The sequence below is a fragment of the Cricetulus griseus genome, chromosome 3 (genome assembly GCF_003668045.3).
Source record: "Cricetulus griseus strain 17A/GY chromosome 3, alternate assembly CriGri-PICRH-1.0, whole genome shotgun sequence".
Taxonomy (NCBI): domain Eukaryota; kingdom Metazoa; phylum Chordata; class Mammalia; order Rodentia; family Cricetidae; genus Cricetulus; species Cricetulus griseus.
The window spans coordinates 27188377-27196496 of record NC_048596.1 but is presented as its reverse complement, the minus strand read 5'-3'; positions in this window follow the sequence as shown (position 1 = coordinate 27196496).

The window sequence follows — 8120 nt, the reverse complement described above, 5'->3', positions numbered from 1 at the left end:
AGTGGTTCCTTACCCCATTCCCTACTTATTTCCAATATGTAAATTCACTTTTTATCTCCCCCTTCTCGGAAGGCTTCTGGGTTAACTCTAAGAACCAGAAATGGTTTCCGTGGATGGCTTTCCTAAATGCCTAAGCTGGAGTGGAGACGGTACTGGGGCCTCTTCCCTCCTTCCTTCTATTTGAATGTACACAGCCCCAGAATAACATTAACATGGTACAAGGTCTAATGTAACCCCACTTTTATAATCCATTTGGTGCCTGAGGTCAGGAGATTCTGCAGCTGAGTGAAGAATGGGTAATCACCGTCTCAACGACTATAGAAATGATTTCTCACCTCCCAGAGGGAAACACAATAACTCGGGATGTGTGTGACCAAGAAATTCTGTTCTAATATTTCTTCTTTCTATGATGTTCTCTCTGTAAGAGCACTAGGGAGAACAAAAGATTTCTTTGATAGTTGAAAAAGTTGCCCCTCCCTAAAGCAGATATCATTAGGGAAAACTTTTGACCCAAATGCTTCACTTCTGCTCAACACAGCCCATGATGATGAGAACAGACACCTACCCAGGGAAGATATCCACACAGTCATCTGTTACTCTAGAGCTGCCACAATGTTTGTGGGACAATCCTCCATGCTTTCTAGATATGTGGCCCAATCTCAGATACCCGAGCTCTGGCCTAGTTAGCACATTAATGAGAAATAAAGAGACTACCCTTCAAATGATCCCAGGGCAGTTTGCAATGTGAAAGCATAGCAGGTTTCTACCCTCCTTGAGCCTGCAGAATTTGAAGAGCACAAAGAGCTCACCTGGGCTCTTCTGTCTCCTGCTAGAAGATGATTGTTTTCCTTTCTTACTTTGGTGCTTACCACTGACATATCAATTGCTTTTCTCTTGGTTTTGGTCCTTGGATGACTATGGAATAGAGTGTCATCACAGGTGTCCACACTCTGTAGTCCAAGTGGGAGCCACGCCCTACCTTAGCTACAAGGACTATATGAGTGGGTGGGGACCTATGTACCGCTTTGCATGTGGTGGCTGGGGCTTGTCAAAATTGTCAGGCTGGCTTCTTTCCCACAGCTATTTTGATCAGTGAAAATGCATGAACAGAGCCATCACCCTACCTCTGTCCCTATACCATTGGGACCAAGGATATTTTTATTTGGCCAAGCTACATTCTTAGACTAAAATTATTTTCTTTTCTTTGCAGGCACTAATATGCTATTTCTTCTCAAGCCAAGTATAGACATTTGCTGGAGGAGGAATCCTGACAAGGGGCCCATTTTACAGTTCTCTCTCTCCCAAGCAACTGCAATATCAGATAGGATCAGAAACATAGCCAGAATCTTTTAGAGTGAAAATATTTCCTGTGGTTTACTAATTCTAACCAAACCAGAAAAGAGAGGGGTGCATTTTCCTAGAACAAGAGCATCCAAAGCTGAAGATTCTGATTTTTCAGGCCTTGAGTCTGGTGTTTCAGTTGGACACTGGACATCCCAGATATGCAGACATCTCAGATATCCAGATTGCTTAGCCCACTCCAGAGTTTCTGAGTGACCACTTCTGGGGTAGTTTCTGGGTAAGTACTTACTGGTGTTTCCAGTAAGTACCCAGCTGATACTGACACTTGTAGTCATATAAGCTTAATCTGAGCATGGCCGCTGTAGTGAAAAAACAAATTTTAAAGTAACAACACTCTCACAGTTTTATTGTAATCCTAAAACCCTGACCTAGGGGACTAGAGAGATGGTTCAGTAATTAATAACACTTGTTGCTCTCACTGAGGACCTGGTTCAGTTACCAGCACCTACATCAGGTGGTTACATCACAAGTGCCCGTAACTCAGTTCCAGGGACTCTGATGCCCTCTGGCCTCTATGGGCACCCTAAGGAATGTCATACACATAAACTCATGCAGGCAAACACATATATACAATATACATACACATATCTGTATCTATGTCTATATCTTCTGATTGGCTATCAATAAAAACAACAAAAAATATCCACCTTTAAAATTAGCTTCTTCTTTCTACCTGGATTCAACCAACTTATCAAATGAAAACCTGCTTCCTGTTCTTTCCCCGCTGCTCTAAAGTCACCATTCTCATCTGTCCATTGCCAGTCTTCGCTCCATCTCAGGTCTCTGTCCGTTCATGGACAGTCTGTAGTTGTCCCCTTGGAAAATTGTCACTGTGGTAAAACGTCCTGAAAAGTGGAATCTCCTTTGGAATAAGAAAGGCCTTCTTATTTATCCCCTTAAGAGCAATGCTGCCTTTACCAAGCAGGCTGCCACAGGTGGGAAATTCACCTCATCTTTCTGGACTGCTTCCGTTCCTTCTTTGTCTCCCACACATGGGAAAGCTGACCCCATGGACTTCTTTATCTATATCCTCTTGATGTTTTCCCTTTCTTGTGGCTTCAGTCACTTGATTGCACCACTCAGAAACTGGGGTGCTGGGAAAGGGCAAGGTCTTGATACTCTTTTGTGAGCTTCCAGCAAGCTGGCCTTTAAATTAATGGTGGTTGAGTTCTCCACCAAGGCTCTCAAGAAGCCCCTTCTGAGAGCTACAGGTAAGGACCATTCCAGATCTACTGAATCTCCCTTCCCATGTCACTCAAGGCCTATGTTTATCATGCTATCACTGTTGTTAGCCTCTTACCCAAAACCCTCCCCAGTGGGGAGACTGAGACCTATCAGAGCAGGATGACTCCTCCGTTAGGAGGAAGCAAACCTAGGAACCAGTCATTAAAGGCTCTACATTTTAGAATGTCAACATATGCAGAAATCAGTTGAGCAAAGCACAGAAAGTCTTTACCTCATGTTGCTGGGACAGCTCCTTAGTACTTTGATTCTTTCAAATTCAATGGGGTTCTTGGAGTTCTCAAATAAGCAAGGTATTTATATATAGGAGGATTACTAGGCAGTTTTCCACACCCCTCATGACCTAAGTAAAACTGGCAAGCTTCCAGCTTAGTGAAAAGAAAACTTCAAGAGGGCTGCCTCTGCTTTGATAATAAAGACATGCATGATTTATGACGCTAACAAGATTTTAGTTAGAATCCATGCTCATGTTTGGTTCCATGTAGACTTTGTGTCAGGATATAGCTGATGTTTTATATGCAGTGTTAGAGAAAGAAGAGTGGAGGCAAGGATGGATATTTTCATGGAACATGCAGGACTGTTTTGTTACTACAACATACACCGGGGGAGGCATTTCAGGGTCCATGCTTTATGCATAACAGAATACTGGAGAAAGTATCTGTGGCAGAATGAGATTGCAGATGGGTGGTTTTTCTGTTTATTTATTTATTTATTTATTTATTTATTTATTTATTTATTGAGATCTTGGTCTGAAAACAGCAAAGCCCATGTAATTTATATCCTCCTGTGGAATTCCAACCCTGGTCCACTTCCAAAACCTTATCTGTGGTCCAAACAACTTTCTTTGAATTGGCCAGCAGAACAAGATCTTTGTCCATTTAGACTACAGACACAACCTTATTAGTGCTCCAAAAAACCAGTAGAACATGAGCTTATTAAGTAGTAAGGTGTATAGCAATCAGACTGTGATGGGCAACCGGAGTTTAGAGTATCCAGGAAAGTGTGAATGTTAACATCTAATTCTAAATCCACACAGTTCTTTTGAGTTGTCCTCATACTTCTTAAACTGTTCCACTGGGTGCTGTCAGAACCCCAGTTACATTTAACTTTCAATGACTATGCCTTAGGAGATCCATGAAACAAAAATGCCTCTGATCTGTAAGCCCTTTGCCCGAGGACAGTTCCTGAAATGCTGGAGGCTGTTGTTTATGGGAGATAACAAGTCCCATGTTTTTCACTCCCCTAAACAAGTTTGTTTGACCCATCTGCACCAGATGTTCTTCATCACATGTGGGCGGGAGGTTTATAGGCAAGAAATCTGTCAGGTTGTATCTTTGCCCCTGACTGGATGTAGACTGTAGGTACATCTGGCTATTTGCTTGCCCAGGATCAGACCTGATGGGAAATGCAATGAATTCCTGATGGCAAGTGTAATGAATTATGTGTTTTCCTTCTTAAGCTGCTGCAAACTGTGACTTGGGGCCATTTCCTGAGAATTTGGGTCTGGACTTGACTAGAGCCCATCTGCCTGGACAGTATTGAATTAAAGCTTGCTTCAAATTTAGCTTTTTGTAGTATTGGTCTTATTCTCAATCAGTGGGATCAATAGTCCCCTGGTATGGGGTCACAAACACCCACAAAGAGTGTCCATCAAACGCAACTTACTTGCTTAGTTAAAATTTACTGAGCCCAAGATGGTGCAATTATTCATCCAGCTGGCAGGGTAAGAGGAAATGTTGAAAAGCTGTGGTTCTGAAACTCCCTTGTGAGTTGCTCCTGAGCTATCTTGTTAGTTTCCATATCTTGCTTTTGTAGGCAGCAGCATTGCCAGATAAGCAAGGACAGAGAGCAGTTTCCAGCTGTGCATTAAAAGATAAGGTTATTGACTTCCCTAAGTCTACAATAAACTGCTGTGCATAGACGTGTGGATGCTTCGTCAACTTGGGCCTTCAACTAGACTGTGCTCTCCAGACTCCCTGTGAGGCAGGTATGGTCATGAACCCAAGTTTGCATCAGCTGCAGACATCTTTTCCTGAGGACCTTCTCTTTTCTCCCCAGCCCGCAGATAATGAGGGATATAAACGTGTTTTGCTCTTGTATGCACACCTGACTGTACTGAAGAGGCAAAGGGCTGCCTGGAGACACTGTAGACAGGGTCATTACTGAACTTTGCTGCTAATTTAATATGTCACCTTGGCTCTTTGGCAGACATTTCCAAGCCAGATTTACTCACTTGTTAATCTGAGTAGTAATAGAATTTTCCTTATGGGTTATGGTGAGATCCAGAGGGATACAGTGTCGGTTGATTAAACGCATCCAGGAATGTGAGCATTGTTTTTACCAGAGGACCAGTCTTCCCAGTCCAGTCTGTCCTAAGTAAGCATTAGGTAGAAGCCCTCCTCACTACAATTGCTCCCCGTCAGTAATTGAGAGAAGTGTCTCGGGTGGCATCCCTATGTAGATGCTAAACTTCAGTTCTGAGCTTTAACCTGAGGCAGTGTAGACATTATTTCCCATCTTCTGGCTTGTTTAAAAGCTCTAGACACAGCCAAGCACAGTGTCTATAGTGCCTCCTCAGTGCTGGTACTCAGCCTATCCCAATATTGGCAGAGGCGGGGTGAGAAGAGATTTTGGAAAAGGGGGGCTACTTCCTCTCAGCTTTCTTCTTCTAGCCCTTTATTTAAAAGGATCCATCTAAAAAGCCAAGTGAGTGTTGAGGTGCAAATATTCCTTAAGGTAGTTTCTTCAAACTAGCCTTTGCCCAGCTTTAGAAAAAAGAAATAGAAACACTAGCAAATGCTGAAACGAATACTCAGAATGTGGCTTAAATGGAGATCAGCGTGACTTTGAAATTTTTGGTGCTACAAATTACTGCTTAGTAACTGTTTGGGAAACAAAGCAAGTGTGCATCATGTGGGCATCATGTATTTGGCAACGATCCAGGATGCAGATTAGGTCTTCAGACTCTTGCCCAGTGTGTCTTTGGCATAAAGAGAGTCACAAAGCACACCGTGGAGAGAGCAGTATTTGGAAGAAAAATCAAACAGAGTGTATGATGAGCACATAGTTGGGGGGGATGCTCTTAAAAGAAAAGAACAATGGAAACTAGAGAGAGGCTTACTTTTGAAGACTGGGAACATTATATGCAGCTCTGCCTTTCTCCCTGCCATTCCATCCATCCACATATCCTGACGCGTCTCTCCTTGAAGAAAAGCTCTGAGTGCTTGTGCCTTCTTAGGAAGTTTCATTTGGTGGATAACATGCCCCAAAATAATAAATGGCAGCTAAGAGTGTAGGTTTTCTACTTAGGAAACCTATTACACAATTTCATGCAAATCCTTTCTGTTCTCTACACACATGCTCTGTGACTGCCTGACAGTCCTCCCTCCTTAAACTGTTTTGTGAATTTGTTTCTTCCTTTCTTTTTCAACTATAAAAAACATCACTTTATTTTAATGAGCCCACAAATAAAACCACTATACAGCTGGTTTAAGGAAGCCACTCAAACACTTGAACACTTATCCAGTCTCAAATTCTATGCATCCCAGTTAACTTCTATACAGTTGGGATGGCCATTATGAAGCCAGGGAGCTTCACTTAGGGTTTCACACTTTTACTATCAGTTATGTTGTTAAATATTTGTCTCCTGCAAAAAAAAAAAGACAGGAAGAAAAAGATTTGAAATTGTTGAAGCAAAAACAATTAGTTTAATAATCTCTTTGAAGACTCATGTGTCTTTCCTCATCACCCACTAGCCCTTCTTAATCTCTGTATTGTTGTTTATACACACACACACACACACACACACACACACACACACACACACACACACGTACATTATAGGTTGTGAGGAAAGCGCATCTTTAAAAACTTATCTCTTTTATTTTTGATATTGTGCTATAACTATATCAACTCTCCCTTCCATTTCCTTTCTCTAAACCCTCATTGCTCTCTTTCAAATTCATAGTGTCTTTATTCGAGAATTGTGTTACATGCCTGTATATATGTATACATACACACTTTCTAATTCCATCCATTTTCCTATAAATTTCATGATATCATTTTTCTTTTCAGCTGTACAATATTCTGTTTAGTATAGTTATTGCCTTTTCATTATCCATTCATCTGTCCATGGACATCTAGGTTGTTTCCATTGCCTTGCTGTTGTGACTACAGCACTAATAACATGGGTATGCAAATATCTATAAAGTAGGATATGGAGTTCTGCAGTATATTCCCATAGTTATATGGTACTTGTTTTTAGTTCTTTTTGATGCATCCACAAACTGATTTCTGTAATAGTTGTTTTAATTCGCATTCCTACCAGTGATGAGTAAGTGTTTCTCTTCCACCTCATCCTCTCCAGCATTTGCTGTCAGATTTCTTGATGCTAGCAATTCTGACTCATGTGAGGAGGTACCTCAAAGCAGTTTTTATATGCATGTTTTGATGATTAAGGACATTTTACAATCTTAAAAATAGTGGGTTTTTTTCTTTTGGTACTTCTTCTTCTGTTCATGTCATTATCCCAGTTGTTCATGGGGTGGTTTTGTTTTCTAGGTATTCAATCTCTGTAATTCTTTGTAAATTCTGGGTATTGGTCCCAGGCTAAAACATAACTAGGAAAAAAAATTCTTTCATTGTGTGGACTTCCTGTGTGCTCTGCTCATGGTTTCCTCATGGTTTGCTGTGCTGAAGCTTTTAAATTCTGTGAAGCCCCATCTGTTAATGCTTGGGACTCATTCCTGTGCTAGTGGAGTTCTGTTCAGAAAGTTATTGTCTAACCTAAAGTCTTAATGAGAATCTCCTGTGACTTCCCTGGGAGTTTCAGTATTTCATGCTTAAATTAAGGTCTTAGATCCATTGCAAATTAATTTTTGTGCAAGACAAAAGAGGTGGATTTTTTTTTTTTTTTTTTTTGCTAGAACACAGGCTAACCATATCTCACCTTTGGTGAACAGCACTACAACAAACCAAAGAGTGAAGGTATTTCTTTAAAGTTTGTGTACTTCAAAGAAGAAACTATTTTGAAATTCATTAGCTTAGAACAAAATATGGAAGAGAAGTGTGTGTACTCTTAAGCTAGAATGTATATTAATCCTGCCTGGGCTTCCTATTTCCTAATGAGAGTATGTATAATATTTTATTCATTATTGTGAATCTACAAGTCTTTGTGCTATTGTTCCTGAGAAGTCTACCATGACATTCTGAACACTCAAACTGTCAGCTAAAATGAGCTCTTGTTCCTTAAGCTGCCTTTGTGTGGTATTTTATCATAGAAGTAAGAAAAGTAACACATCACGTGAACTGGTTGCTCAGAAAGAGTACAAGAGTCAGTGTCCTTGGTGTTCACAAGCCCTCTCCTGCTAAATGCACCGGGTGGTTAAGCCATAAATATCTCTTTAGAGTTCATGGGACCCTCATGTAGATTGACCTTTAATGGAACTGTTGCCTCAGTCACCAAAATTTCTGCATTCATCAAGTCAATTGTCATAGACACAAGCAGTTAAATTAAA